The 15,929-nt window shown below is 42.9% G+C and overlaps 1 protein-coding gene and 1 long non-coding RNA gene across 12 annotated transcripts in view; both read left to right on the top strand.

The window, feature by feature from the left end:
• The window catches only part of CECR2 (CECR2 histone acetyl-lysine reader), a 197,764-nt gene that overhangs the window by 55,444 nt on the left and 126,391 nt on the right, over positions 1-15,929 (top strand). The gene's annotated exons all lie outside the window — the stretch shown is intronic.
• On the top strand, positions 3,480-9,273 carry LOC144331961 (uncharacterized). The gene is made up of 2 exons (XR_013399618.1): positions 3,480-3,570; positions 6,524-9,273. It is a non-coding gene; the product is annotated as an uncharacterized LOC144331961 (long non-coding RNA).

Below are 15,929 nucleotides of genomic sequence, written 5' to 3'. Positions count from 1 at the left end.
AGTTTCGAAAGAAATAATTGGCAAGATAATGAGAAAAGAAAAAAAGTCATGGCAGATGAGGTGGTTAAAAACAATTGTGGCCATTGAACTTTAGAGAGTTCTTGCATTGAAACTGGCCCTTATCTTCTGGCCATTGCTGCTGTTGCTCTGTGAGTCCTAGATTTTGTAGCCAAGCAGAGTTGTAGAGCGGGGGATAAAAAGAAAAGAAATTGGATGTATTTACAGCTCTCCTTGAGCAAGTATCAATATTTATGAAAGGAGAATTTAAACCAGAGAAGAGGAGGTGTACATAGCAGTAATCCTTTGTTGGAATGGAACCGTTGATGTATTAGTGACAAAGTCAGAGGAAGTTTAGGGGGGGCATAGGCCATTTCAGGCAGCATACGTAATCTCCTACCCTTTGGCAGAAGCTCCTTTAGATTGTGATAGATTCCAAATAAAGAATTCAGAAATAGGGGAAGATTTAATTATTAGGCCTTAAACATGGATTATCCCCAGACCCTTGTCATTTCTCTCAGTAAGCTCTGATTTCTAGACTGCTTTGAAAACACCATATTCATTTTGCTAACTTAGTATTTGGGGACCCTGTTCCTTGGCTGTTCTTTACTTGGAACCCTTCTCAGTCAAGTCTGCAGGATGTCTTTCTTTACCCACCACTCACTCAATTTTGTTTAAAACAGTTGCACGCAACCCTAAGGAGTCTCAAGAATAATATTACTTGGTTTATGTGTTATTTATTGAGCATAGTTTGTCCCAGCCGTTGTGTTAAATCATAAAAATTAGTGGATTGACTCCACTTTGTTGTGTTGTTTTCATTATTGAAAATAAATGTAACTTTGTATTTGAAAAAAAAAATAAGGTTATGATATGGGATGATAAAACAGTAAAGTTATACTTCAGTGTTTTGATTTAGGGCTTTTCTGCTCATCTTATTGACACTTTTATCACTTTAATGTTTATCCACATGCATTTATCACTTTATTATTATCTTCAATAAACTTTAGTTTCTAGAAAAGTTTTAGATTTGCAGCAAAAATGGAAAGGAAGGTACAGAGATTACATAACTTCTATTGCTCCTGTCCCTTACCCGCATCGATAGGTATTGTGAGGACCTTATAATAATGATAGTCCTAATTCTTTCCTCCCATTCCTGTATTGTTGCTGCCCGTCATTTCACTTAGATATATGTATAAGTACACATCAGTGTATATAATAAAATACATTGTTGCCGTTACTATTTTGAACACACCCATTAGCTAAGGTTTTTTTTTTTTTTTTTGAGACAAGGAGTCTCGCTCTGTCGCCCGGCCTGGAGTGCAGTGGTGGGATCTCAGCTCACTGCAAGCTCCGCCTCCCGGGTTCATGCCATTCTCCTGCCTCAGCCTCCCGAGTAGCTGGGACTACAGGCGCCTGCCACCTCGCCCGGCTAGTTTTTTGTATTTTTTATTAGAGATGGGGTTTCACCGTGTTAGCCAGGATGGTCTCGATCTCCTGAGCTCGTGATCCGCCCGTCTCGGCCTCCCAAAGTGCTGGGATTATAGGCTTGAGCCACCGCTCCTGGCCTAAGAATTTTTTTTTTAAGTTTTTATTTCAACCTCATTCATTCTCCAATGCTTTTTCTTTGTGTGGATCGGAGTTTCTGACCTATATCATTTCCATTCTCTCAAGATTTTTCTTTGGCTGGGCACGGCGGCTCACGCCTGTAATCCCAGCACTTTGGGAGGCCGAGGTGGTGGATCACAAGGTCAGGAGTTTGGACCAGCCTGGCCAACATAGTGAAACACCGTCTCTACTAAAAATACAAAAAAATTAGCCAGTCGTGGTGAGAGGTGCCTGTAATCCCAGCTACTCAGGAGGCTGAGGCAGGATAATTGCTTGAACCCAGGAGGTGGAGGTTGCAGTGAGCCGAGATCGCACCATTCCACTCCAGCCTGGGCGACAGAGCGAGACTCCCTCCGTCTTGCACTGGGTGTTAGGCTCTGATAAAACCCCATCCCTACTTAAAAAAAAAATTTTTTTTTTAAAATTTCTTACAAGGCAGGTCTACATATCTCGATTGTTGTTTCAGAAAGTCTTTATTCTCTTCCACTACACAAGGATACTTTGTCAGGGTACAGAATTCTAGGTTGGTGGGTTTTTTCTCTCATCACTTTATTTGACTCCACTCTTGTCTTGCTTGCCTGGTTTCCGAGAAGTCAGATATATTGTAATCCTTATCCTCTGTAGAAAAGGTGTTTTTTTTCCCCCTTTGGCTTCTTGCAGGATGTTTTCTTTCTTTTCTTTATGTGTATTTTTCTGTAGTTTGAATATGACATGTTTAGAATAGTTTTGTTTTGTTTTTGCTCTTGTTTTTGTTTTGAGACGGAGTCTCACTCTGTGGCATAGGCTGGAGTGCAGTGGCACAATCTTAGCTCACTGCGACCTCCACCTCCTGGGTTCAAGCAGTTCTCCTGCCTCAATCCCCTGAGTAGCTGGGATTACAGGCACACGCCACCATGCCTGGCTCATTTTTTGTACTTTTAGTAGAGACAGAGTTTCACTGTGTCAGCCAGGCTGGTCTTGAACTCCTGACCTCAAGTGATCTGCCTGCCTCAGCCTCCCAAAGTGCTGGGATTACAGGCATGAGCCACCGCGCCTGGCCTTAGAGTAGTTTTTTGAGCATGTATTGTGCTTGGTGTTCTCTGAACTTCCTTAGATCTGTGGTTTGGTGTCTTGACATTAATTTGGATACATTTTCAGTCGTTTCAAATATTTCTTCTCTTCCTTTCTTTTCCTCTTGGTATTTTCATTGTGTTTATATTACACCTTTGGTAACTGTCCCAGAGTTCTTGGGTATTATCTTCTGCTTTTTTGTCATTGTTTTCCTTTGGTTTTCAGTTTGTATTGATACATCCTTAAGCTGAGAGATTCTTTTTTCGGTGGTGTCCAGTCTCCTAATGAGCCCATCAGTGGCATTCTTCGTTTCTGTCATGATGCTTTGCGCTGTGGCTCTTTTCATTTTTTCTTAGAATTCCCATCTCCCTGCTCATACTGCCCACCTGTTCCTGCAAGCTGCCTACTTTCTCCGTTAGAGTCCTTCATGTTAATCAGAGTTGGTTTCAGTTTCCCGCCTCATAATTCCACTTCCCTGCCCTCTCTCAGTCTGGTTTCGATGAGTCTGGTTTGATGCTTGTTCTGTCTCTTCACGCTATTTTTTGCCTTTTAGTGTGCCTTGCAGTTTTTCTTGGTAGTTGGACAGGATGTACTGGGTGAAGTAGGCCTTTAGCAATGTGGTGGTGAGGGGTGGGAAAGGGGGAAGCGTTCTTTAGTCTTGGGATTAGATCTCAGCCTTTTAGTGAGCGCCTGCCTCCGGATGGTGAACTTCACACATGCATCTCAGTTATCCCCCCACCCCTCGTGGGACAAGATGGCTAGAGCAGACTGGAGTTGGGAATTCCCTTCCACTGGGTCAGTTAGGCTCTGATAAAACCCCATCTCTACTAAAAATACAAAAAAATTAGCCGTGTGTGGTGGCACGCGCCTGTAGTCCCAGTTACTTGGGAGGCTTGAAACCAGGAGGTGGAAGCTGCAGTAAGCCAAGATCGTGCCACTGCACTCCAGTCTGGGCCACTGAGCGAGACTCCATCTCAAAAAAGAAAAAAAAAATTAAGTGCTCTGGCCTGTTTCAGAATGGCTCCTTTCCAGGATGATCTCCTCCTTCTGGCAAGAGAGGATTTTTCTCTGATATTCACCATGATAACCTGGTAGAACTCCGGAGGTAAATCTTAGAAGAACTGCCCCCTGTACACCATGAGTGGGTTCCCCTGGAGTTTTTAGCTCTCAGATTTGTTCACACTGAGGCACTGGTTCCCTTGCAGGTTTCTTCTCTGGTCAGTTGTGATACTCTGTATTCCCCGCTGTCTCCAGGTTTTGGCATTGTGATTTGCCCTGTGACCTCATCTCTTTGAGGAATCTAAGAAGACTTGTGTCTTCAGTGTGTTTACCTTGTTACTTGTTAAGTCGGACTTCCAAACTCCTCAGTGTCTCACACACTGAACCGGAAGCCCATTTAGCACTGTTTTAAAGCCTCACTATGCATAAACAATACTTTGCCTTTTCCACCTTAATCTTTTCCACTGTTTTTTTGTTTTTCGTCACTGTGCACCTTCTATTCAGAACCTATAGCTCTTGAGATCTTGTCATTGTCAGCACATCTTAAAATATTTTTGTATTATGGTATCAGAATATGCTAAGGAATTAAATGAACTTTGAGAAGATAATTGTTACCTACCAGGCTGGTCTTGAGCTCCTGGGTTCAAGCAATCCTCCTCCCTCAGCCTCCCCAAGTGCTGGGATTACAGGTTTGGGCCACCCCACCCAGCCATGGTTACTTTTTTTTTTTTTTTTAAGTTTGGTAAAGTTTTAGTGACCAAGTCTAAGAGTTGGAGCGAGTAGGGATTACGGGATTACTCGGTTAGCGGGCTCTGGGAATCCCATGGTCATGTAGAAAAAGGGATTCCTCCACAGTGGGGAGTGTGGGCATCTCCCTCAGTCGCAGACACACCTTGAGACATCTCTCCACACTTGGGCCACCTTCACAGACCCTGGCCGGAGTCGATGGGCAAAGCTGTAACAGTGATGCCATTTAGCATTGCCTGGTATTCATCGTCCAGCACCGTGATGTGGAGCTCAAATACTCTGCCGTCCTCAAAGGGCATATTGTTGGATGTCTCCTCACGTTTCCAGGCTCACACTCATGGCTGTTCATGATCACCCGATGGCCAGAGTACACTCAGGAATGGAAGGCGATGATGTCTGAGTGCTCACCCGTCCCCGTCTGGAAATGCACCTGTAGCTGTGTGTTGTCGATGAAAGGGAGGATCAGTGTCCCTCTCTCCAGCAAGAACCAGTATACAAGGACACAGGCCGTGTGTAGGGCACGGGCAACGGTGATATTGTTGTCTCCCTCTGGGTGGCTCCTCTGAATTGTGATCGGTCTTCTCCATGGTTACTTTCAAAGCCATGTTTTTGCCCTAGACATTAATGTAAGAAATATTTATTGCTTGCTTTTTACTAGGTGTTTTTCCAGACAAGAGGTTGAAGACAAGGCGGAGTCCTTGCGTTTCAGATTGATAGAATCTAATATCTAAAATTCAGGCTTATTTCTTTACAGTGTCTATTCTGGAAGCTTGGCTTTTATGTTAACTGTGCATTTACTTGCCTTATAAAAAATGCTAAGAAAGTGTCTTGTGCTTGTTTTCGTCTCACTACTTATGGTTTGTTATTTTGTTTAGTAAATTTGTTGGGAAAGATGAATGTGGTTGCTTCTCCTTTTAGAGTCCAAGTGTAGTGTGGTACGGTCTTCAGAGGTTATAAATTGCGTCTAGTATGTGAGGAAGAGGATCTTAATCGCATGTATGTGAACACAGGAATGATTTTTGGTGTAAGAACAAGTGTGCTTCGAGCCGTCAATCTGCCTTCTGTTCTGGACCTATTTGGTCTCATGTTTTCTTGTGCTTTGTAATTCTTACTTTCAGTACATATTTATTGAGGGCCTATAACATGTCCGGTTTTAGATGCTGAGTATAGGAAGTCAAATAAGTCAAATAAGTTAAAGACAACTAAACTACTGTGTGGGCTCTGATAGGAATAGGACTATGCAAAAGGATACCTTGGGCACACAGAGCAAATACATCTAAATGAGGCTTGGGAGTGAGAACGGCTTCCCAGGACAGCAGAGCTTGAGTTAAATGTTGAAGAAGCAAGTGTAGGAATTAGCTTGGGCAGAGTTGATGGGTCTTAGAGGAGAAGCAGCAGTCTAGACACTGGAAACTGTTTTGACTCTTGGTTTCTAGTCTAGGCGGATAGACCAAGGGTCTAATCTAGAGATAAACCAGATAGGAGGTTAACATTTAATTAAATGAGAGATGATGATGACTCTGAACTAGACTGGTGACGGTGGGAATAAAGAATAGGGGCCGTAAAAGAGGTGTTAAAGAGAAAGGAAAAGAGATAAGATCCACAGAAACTGGTGAGTAGTTCAAAGTGGGAGTGTGGGAAAGGCTTCGGTGCTCCTTCCCAGAATTCTGCTTTGGGTGGCTGAAATACAGACGAATTTTCTTTTTAACCATGTATCAAGCTAAGGGATTAGTAAATAAACCCTCAGGTAGCCATCATATATATAGCTTCAGCAGTTTCCAAGGGAAGGCCAGTCTTGTTTTACCTGTTTCCCCCCTTCCCAGATTATTTGAAGCAAATGCCAGACATCATATCATTTCATCCGTGAATATATCCATTTGTCTGTCCAAAAGACACTGGTCTTTAAAAAAACAAAAACCCGCAATACATGATCACACATAAAAAGATGAAACAGAATTCCTTAATGTTGTCAAATTTCATATTTCCATAGTAGTCCTCCCTACTTTTTACAATTTGTTTAAAGTCACATTCAAATAAACTCCATATGTTGTAAATGGTTCTGTTCTTTTAATTTTTTTCCCCCCTTGAGACGGAGTCTCTGTCTGTCTCCCAGGCTGGAGTGCAGTGGCGCGATTTCGGCTCACTGCAACCTCCGCCTCCCGAGTTCAGGGGATTCTCCTGCTTCAGCCTCCCTGCTGGGACTGCAGGCATGTGCCACCACGCCCAGCTAATTTTTGTATTTTTAGTGGAGACAGGATTTTACCATATTGGCCAGACTGGTCTCAAACTCCTGGCCTCAGGTGATCCGCCCGCCTCAGCCTCCCAAAGTGTTGGGATTATAGGCGTGAGCCACCACGCCGGGCCTCAGTCCTTTTTTATTCTATAGTTTTCCCCTTTTTCTTGCAGTTTATGTTTTGGAGAAACCACGTTTCTCTTTTTCTGTAGATTTTCCCAGCTTGGAAGTTGCTGATTTTATCTCCATTGAATCATTTAACATGTTCTTCTGTTCCCTCTATGTCCTGTAAATTGGTGGTTAAATTTGATCAAATTCAGATTTATGTTGGGGGAACACAATTTTTTTTTTAAATTGTACTTTAAGTTCTAGGATACATGTGCAGAACGTGCAGGTTTGTTACATAGGTATACGTGTGCCATGTTGGTTTCCTGCACCCATCAACTTGTCATTTACATTAAGTACTTCTCCTAATGCTAACCCTCCCCCAGCCCGCCCGCCCCCCGACAGGCCCCTGTGTGTAATGTTCCCCACCCTGTGTCCATGTGTTCTCCTTGTTTAATTCCAGCCTAAGAGTGAGAACGTGCGGTGTTTGGTTTTCCGTCTTTGTGATAGTTTACTGAGAATGGTGGTTTCCATCTTCATCCATGTCTCTGCAAAGGACATGAACTCATCCTTTTTTATGGCTGCATAGTATTCCATGGTGTATATGTGTCACATTTTCTTTATCCAGTCTGTTATTGATGGACATTTGGGTTGGTTCCAAGTCTTTGCTATTGTGAATAGTGCTGCAATAAACATACATGTGCATGTGTCTTTATAGTATCATGATTTATAATCCTTTGGGTGTATACCCAGTAATGGGAGCGCTGGGTCAGATGGTATGGTGTCAGAATTTATTCCTTCTGCTGGGTTCTTGGTCTCGCTGACTTCAAGAATGAAGCCGCGGACCTCATGGTGAGTGTTACAGCTCTTAAAGGTGGCACGTCCAGAGTTTGTTCCTTCTGTGGGTTCGTGGTCTCGCTGACTAAAGGAGCGAAGCCGCAGACCCTTGCAGTGAGTATTACAGCTCTTAAAGGTGGTGTGGACCCAAAGAGTGAGCAGCAGCAAGATTTATTATGAAGAGCTAAAGAACAAAGCGTGGAAGGGGACGAGGGCGGGTTGCGGCTGCTGGCTTGGGTAGCCAAGCTGGTGTGAGATGGTATCTCATTGTGGTATTGGTTTGCATTTCTCTGATGACCAGTGATGATGAGCATTTTTTCATGTGTCTGTTGGCTGCATAAAGGTCTTCTTTTGAGAAGTGTCTGTTCATATCCCTTGCCCACTTTTTGATGGGGTTGTTTTTTTCTTGTAAATTTGTTTAAGTTGTTTGTAGATTCTGAATGTTAGCCCTTTGTCAGATGGGTAGATTGCAAAAATGGGGGAATACAAATTCTTAATGGATGGCGATGGAAGTAGTCACATAATGTCTGCTGTCTCTGAGATGTGAGCAGACATTGATGGTTATTGCCTAGATCCTAAATCCATTATTTTCTAGGGCTTGCACAGTGGCGATTTTTTTCTTTTTTTAGCATTAGTACCTTCAGAGTGCACAGTACTTACACAATGGCAATAATTTTTGGTCATTCATTTTTCAAAGATAACTGGAATATCTTTATAAACAGAAACTTCTTACCAAACATTTGATTATCCCAAATACAGTTCAAACAAGTAAGATAAAATCATGTTTATTCCCCCCTTATTTCATAGTAAAAGTTTTCAAAATATTGAGTTTGTTCCTAGTGAAAAATACTGTTTCTTTTTCTTTCGTTCGTTCTTTTAAAACTGAAATTAAATAGAGACCTGGTCTCCCTATGTTGCCTAGGCTGATCTCGAACCCCTGGGCTCGAATGGTCCTCTTGCCTCGGCCTCTGAAAGTGCTGTGATTACAGGCGTGAGCCACTGCACCCGGATGAGAAAAATAATGTTTTTCTCTGTGTGTGTGCGTGCGTGTGACTGTGCATGTACGTGTGTGTGCACGTGTACCCGTGTGTGTGTGCGTGTGAGTGTGCGTGCATGTGTGTGTCTGTGCGTGTGAGCGTGCGTGCATGTGTACATGTATAAAGGCAGCAGAGTCATGTGAGAATGCTTAGGGAATAGGCGCGGTGGGGAAATGTGCTCAAGAGAGACAAATGTTTGGAGTGGCCTCTAGGAGGACAGGAGAGAGGGGTTGTGGAGCTTGGTTGATGATGGAGATAGCTTATAGTGGTATCGGTGTACATGTGTGAGTCTACTGGTTTTCATTGTTCTAGTGCTCAGATAACTGCCTAGGAGAACATATAAATGCTGTAATTGTTCATCAGGGTTGGGATTTTGCATGGAGTCGTGAAAGAAGGATTGGTGGGGTACAGGAGAATCTGGAATCATGGGGAGAACGACTGAAGTGACTGATCATGGTGGCAGGGGGACGGTCTAGGGTGGATATGTAGAGAAATGTATAGTGGTTGGTACAAAGAAGGTCCTCAGTCAATATATGGTAGAATTAATAGGTGAAGGGAACTAATAGATTGGAAGAAAACATTAGTATTACAAGGACTAGAGATTCCAGTGTAGTCAGAATAGGTATTTTGGATATGGATGACATGCGACATAGTAAGATAAAAGACAGGAGGTGAGGATTTGAGAGCAGGGCATATGAAGATCTCACAGGGAGGCCGGGCGCGGTGGCTCACACCTGTAATCCCAGCACTTTGGGAAGCCGAGGTAGTCGGATCACTTGAGCCCAGGAGTTCAAGACCAGCCTGGCCAATATGGCAAAACCCCATCTCTACCCAAAAAAAAAAAAAAAAGAGAGATCTCACAGGGACAGCATCTCTGGATTAGCTTATGTAGAGTAAGTTATATCAATGGGGGTTGACTTATGGAAGATAAAAAGGAACTATACAGCGTTAGATGAGTTCTAAGTAAGGATTTCACAACCATTTAGGTTGATGGTGGGAGGGAGAGAAGGAGATTACAGCTTATTATAAAGAAACGGGTAGGTTGGTGAATAACAGGGAGAAGCAGAGAACTAGAGCTTGATTGCATGAGCCTCAAAAGATGTTTTCATTCATGGTCAGAGTGGCAGTAAGAAGTCCTGTACGGCCAGTGGAAGACTAAGCCACCATTAGTCTGGTCTCTAGGGAAGGACTTTCTCCTTAGGAGAAAAAATAGTTTAGTTACAATAAAGAGAAGGAGAATACTGCCAAATTGCTATGTATAGAGGTTAAACCCCCACCAGCTTGGAGTTTATACCCCCACCAAGTGTATGAGAGTATTCATTTCCTATGTGGGACATTCTTTACCACAGGGCTGATGAGAGTTTTCCTTTTTATTAGATTTACAATTGGTACATTGGAACTTGATTCACATCATTCTGTATTCAGAGTCTGGCTTCTGAAATGCTGCTGTTGTCGTTTTATCTGCATTACTTCTTTCATAGGTCAGGCCTCTTACAGTTGTCAAACTTCTGTTGAGCTCTATATGAAAAATGCACATAACCTATACCCGCATTTGTTTAGCAAAATGGTGTGCAGGGGTTCCTGGTGAACATTGCAAAATGTGTATCTATAGTAGTGGCCCTACCTTTCTGCGCCCTCCCTCTCTTCCCACATGTCCTTTGGCCATCCTTCCATCTGGCACGCTTATTCTGCCCCCTAATTCTTCAAGATGCTCCATCAGCCAATTTATCCTCCATCAGCCCTCGTAGTTCATCACACTCAATTATCTCTAACCCTCTCCCACCTCCACCCCCACCACACACCCCAGTGCCCCTGCCTCTCAGGGTGTGATTGATTTTCCTTCTCCTTCTGCCAGCTTTCTCTCTGGGTTAGACTGCCCTGTCAGATTGCAGTGCTGAGGAAAGAAGTGTTCCATCCTAAGCCTCACTTGTACTCTGTACAGCTGGAGTTGTTTCTCAGCATCCAGCCAAGGCTTCTTTGAAAACACTCACTGGGGAGAAGCACAAGGTTGCATCATCCCCTGTGGGTCATGGCTGCAGTGTCTCTTGCTGGTTTTAAAAACAGTTCGCTCCTTGGCTCTCAAATGACCCTTGAAACAATCGCATTGGCTACGTAAGTCATAATAGTTATAGTCAATCATTGCCTACCATTTATATATATTTAATTATTTGCCATAATTATGCTAATGCATATCATTAAACCAGATTAACTCTGTTAGTTTTATTTGATCACAACAGTGATCTGTGAGTGCTCTGTCCACAACTTAAAGGGAATCCTGGGGAACCTGACAGTGTTGATCTTTTGCTAGCTTCTGAATGCTCTATCTGTTTTTGCTAAAGCTGGGGTAAAAAAGAAAACCCTGAAATTCGAGTACCCGTTTAATCAGGCACTTAATATACCTTATTTCATTTAGCTCTTACAACTCTGATGTATGTAGGACTGTTATTTCTTTTACAGGTCAAGAAACTGAAACTTACGGTAATTAATTGAACTATTCTGGTCTTGAGGATATTTGGTTTTGAGCTATTTCAAATGAAGACAATAATACCTCACAAGATTGATGGGAGGATTATAGTGTATATGTAAAACATGAGTCATAGTGCCTGACACAGCAGTTGTTGTACATACATGTTTCCTGTTCTCAGTAAATTTATGGTATAGAACACTCTTCAAAACATTATATATTTTGTTTGAACTTCGTCATCTCTAAAAGTGATCCATTCCATCAGGAGCTATGGCATAAAATTGTTTGCACACAGATCTTGAATAACTACCAGCAGTTCCTTGCTTTTATATACTACTGTTTCACCTGAATTCAATATGTTAAAATAGGAGCATAGAAAACTATATTTATATTTTGAATAGTATCATTGGAGCGTTACTTAAAATGGAAAAAAAAAAAAAAGACGTGGTAATTCTTACTGATGCCTGTTGTAGCATCAAACACGTTCTCTGGTATCCCTTGTATTTTTTCACAGATTTTTTTGGGGGAGGGGCGCGGCTTATTGAGATATTCACAAACCGTACAGTTAACTCACTTGAAGTCTACAGTTCAGTGGTTTTAGTATATTTAGAGTGCGTAGCCATGACCAGAGTCAATTTTAGAACATTTTCATGTTCTAAACCCTTCAGCAAGCACACTCCACTCACTTTTTTCCCCGTCCTCTGGAAACCACTGAGCTTTGTGCCTGTGTGGATTTGCCCCCTGTGGACTTTCCTATAAGTGGAATCATACAGCCACACTGTGGCCCTTTGTGCCTGGCCTTTTCACTTAGCAGAATGTTTTTATGGTTTATTTATGTTGTAGCAGGTCTTAGTACTTCATTCCTTTATTGCCAGATACCGTTCCGTTGTATGACTGATACCACATTTGGTTCATCTGTTCATCAGTTGTTGGACATTTGGGTTGTTTCTACTTTTTGGCTATTATCCATAATACTGCTATGAATATTCCTGTAAAAGTTCTGGCCGGGTGTGGTGGCTCACGCCTGTAATCCCAGCACTTTGGGAGGCCAAGGCGGGCTGACCACGAGGTCAGGAGATTGAGACCATGCTGGCTAACACGATAAAACCCCGTCTCTACTAAAAATACAAAAAATTAGCCAGGCGTGGTGGTGGGTGCCTGTAGTCCCAGCTACTCGGGAGGCTGAGGCAGGAGAATGGCGTGAACCCGGGAGGCGGAGCTTGCAGTGAGCCGAGATCGCGCCACTGCACTTCAGCCTGGGCGGCAGAGCGAGACTCCGTCTCAAAAAAAAAAAAAAAAAAAAAAAAAAGTTCTTTGTGTGCTCCTAGGTTTTTATTTCTTTTGCATATATAACTAGTTGAATTTCTGGATCATAAGATTACTGTGTTTAACCTTTTGAGGAATTGCCAGACTTTTCCAAAGTCACTGCATTACTTTACATTCTCACCAGCAGTGTATGAGGATACCAGTGTTTCCACATCCTCGCCAACACTTGTTTTTTATTTTTAAAGAAACAGGGATTTGCCCTGTTGCACAGGCTGGAATGCCATGACATGATCAAAGCTCACTGCAGCCTCAAACTCCTGAGCTCAAGCAGCCCTCCCACCTCAGCCTTCTGAGTACCTAGGACTGCAGGCGCCACCATGCCCGGCTAATTTTTATTTTTTGTATAGGCTGGGTCACTGTGATCCTCCCACCTCACCCTCTGATTACAGGTGTGAGCCGGCACACCCAGCTCTGAGCGTCTTTTTGAGTGTGACTTGAACAGAGACTTGTTCATGTCAGTATCGATGACAGTCAGATGCTTTATTGTTACCCATAAATACAACAGATTCTCTATGGTGTTTTTCCTGGTACATTTCTAAGCACACACTCTTACCTCTGAGCTACATCCCCACCTCGTGTGTGGCATTTCTGGTTGCCTAAGTACCGCACTGATTTTGGGGTGGAATGCTAATATCGTTGGCAACCTGGAGAGTTAATTGTTTAAACTGATATGAACAATATCACTTTCTGGTTAAAGTCAATATGTGTGTGAAGGCCTCATACTGCTGATTTTAAAAATCTTTAGAAACACTTTTCATATGCAGTCTGTCTCAATAATACTGTGTGGATTTTAAAGGAATGCTATACCCAGTTTGGGGAAGGTTTATGTGGAGAACTGATAAAGGTATTTTAAAGGTTGTCAGTAACACATGTCAACTCAAACCATGCGTTGATTTGGTCAAAGAAGTTAAAATTACGTTTTCGAGTTACATTCTCCCCTGTCATCACGTTGTTTTTGTCTTCCTTATTGTTGTTCTTTAAACAGACTCTGGCTCTGTTGCCCAGGCTGGAGTGCAGTGCCTCGATCACTGCTCACTGCAGCCTTGACCTCCTGGGCTCAAGCAGTCCTCACACCTTAACCTCACAAGTAGCTGGGACTGCAGGGGCACGCTGCCATGCCCGGCTCATTGTTGTATTTTTTGTAGAGACAGGGTTTTTCTCTGTTCCCCAGGGCTGGTCTTGAACTCTGGAACTCACGCGATCCACCCACCTCGCCCTCCCAAAGTACTGGAATTACAGGCATGAGCCACTGTGCCTGGCCGCCTGTCATCACAGTGTTACTGTGAATATCCAAATACAATTGAATGCATTATCAAGGAGGTGCTATTGTTGAAAATTGGCTCTTTTAGGGGGAGGTGATGAAAAAAACTTAGCTATTATGATGGTTTGTGCAATACACAACCTGTTTCTGTAATACTAAAATTTCATGGTTTGGGGACAATGGGGAGCGAATCTAAAAAGGTTCCTTAAAAGGGTGGTAATGAAAAATAGGTTGAGAAATAGTTCCCTAGTGCATAAAACAGATGCTAGAATATAACTAAGGTCACTAAAGATCATTTAGTCAGACCTTTTCCCCTAGTGTTTTAAAGTAAGGCACAGAGTAAAATAACTTATTTTGTTAAATAGGTAGTACTTACTCTGTGTCAAGCCACTTTTTCTATCCATGAGGGTTAAAAAAAAAAAAAAAAAAGAAGAGGCCTTTTGCTTCTCTTGGAAGAATGAATGGTTAAGCATGGTGTGACTATTGTTCTGTCAAGGTGAGTGGGAACACAGAGGAAAGGCCACTGACATTAAGTCAGTTTGAACGAAGGCAGGGAAGGATCCAGGAGATGTCATGCTCTGAGTCCAGACCCATCCTTCTAGGCAACTGTAGTGGAATTCGGTTGTTTTTCAAACTTGAGTGTGTTTGAGAACCATTGGACTGCTTAATTTGAAATGCAGCTTCTGAGGCCGGGTTCTGAAGACCGATGCAGGCAGAACCTTGCTTTAGGATTCACTGCTTTACATGGTGGCAGTACAGTAGACATTCTTCAGGGGCAAACACTAGTCTAATTTTTCTTTTTGGACACTAACCCGTTAGGCTGTTGCCTTAATCACTTTCCCAGCAGTCTAGAAATAAGTTCACCCCAACCATGGATTAGAACTCTCCCCACTTTTTATGCCCCCCTCCCCCCGCACTCCCCGTGGCTAAGCTGTCACTCCTGTCTTGTTTTATGTTCCGTTTGTGTGTATTTTCTTGAGCATTTTCTTTTGTGGTCATTTTGGGTGTGGGATACCTTTACCTACTGCTGTTTATGATAAAAGCAGTGAGTCTCGTCTTTTTTTCCCTAGTCAGAGAGTATTTCGTTAAATCCTGGGTGTTACAGTGAAAGGATAGTGTCAAGTCAAGGGGGACTTGAGGAGAGCAGCCAGCATTATCTGGGACTGATGGAAAGAAAGGAAGGAACACACATGGGGTATTGTTCAAGTACGAACTAACCTGCTACTCACTGATGTCGTAGAGCTGATGTTGAAACTCAGAAGCCTGCAGGGCCAGACAGGTAACTAACTTAATGGAGGGGATGGGGCCTGATGTGCAGTTAATGATCCATGTCCGGTCTCAGAGGCAGCCTCCTGTTAGTGCCAGCTGAGTCATGAAGAACTGTCAATCAGTCAGACTTGATTTTTCAAGAAAAGGGAGATATCCAGATTATTTTTTTGTAAGCTCCTCCAAAGTGTTTTTTTTTTTTTTTTTTATAATGTTGGACAACCAGTGAAAAACAAGACAAGGCTGGGTGCGGTGGCTCAAGCCTGTAATCCCAGCACTTTGGGAGGCCGAGGCGGGCGGATCACAAGGTCAGGAGATCGAGACCATCCTGGCTAACACAGTGAAACCCCGTCTGTACAACAATTAGCCGGGCGCGGTGGTGGGTGCCTATAGTCCCAGCTACTCAGGAGGCTGAGGCAGGAGAATGGCATGATCCCGGGAGGCAGAGCTTGCAGTGAGCCGAGATCGCGCCACTGCACTCTGGCCTGGGTGACAGAGCGAGACCCCATCTCAAAAAAAAAAAAAAAAAAAAAAAGAAAAGAAAAAAGAAAAACAAGACAAAACTGCAGACCAAAAGAAACATTGCTGCCTGCTCCCAGTTTGCAATTTCTTATGCATTCCATAAAACTGACTAGTTGACAGTCTTTTCAGATTGACAGTCCACGAACACGAATTTGCTTATATTTCTAAGACTCAGACCTTGGCAGAAAGATCAGAAAGCAAGGTAGAATTTGGAGACTGGTTGTATAATTGCAAGATCACACTTTTGTGAATTGCTGATTAGAATGAGTCAAACTAATTGTAGTCAGCAGTTCACAAAGGTGACATCCATGGTGCAGTGCCTCTTCTCTCATCTCTAAGTTTAGGAAACCCTGAGCACCTTTTGAACTGTGTAACCTGACAAGAAAGATGTCTGGGGAATTAACAAGTTCTTTTTTGTTTGGTCCAGTGAAAATTCTGGACAGGCCACAAACACATTTTTCCTAGAATAAACTCACTAGA

This window comes from Macaca mulatta, chromosome 10 (assembly GCF_049350105.2).
Source record: "Macaca mulatta isolate MMU2019108-1 chromosome 10, T2T-MMU8v2.0, whole genome shotgun sequence".
In the NCBI taxonomy this organism is placed as follows: Eukaryota; Metazoa; Chordata; class Mammalia; order Primates; family Cercopithecidae; genus Macaca; species Macaca mulatta.
The sequence above is the reverse complement of the archived record's forward strand: the minus strand, read 5'-3'. Positions and strand labels throughout refer to the sequence as shown.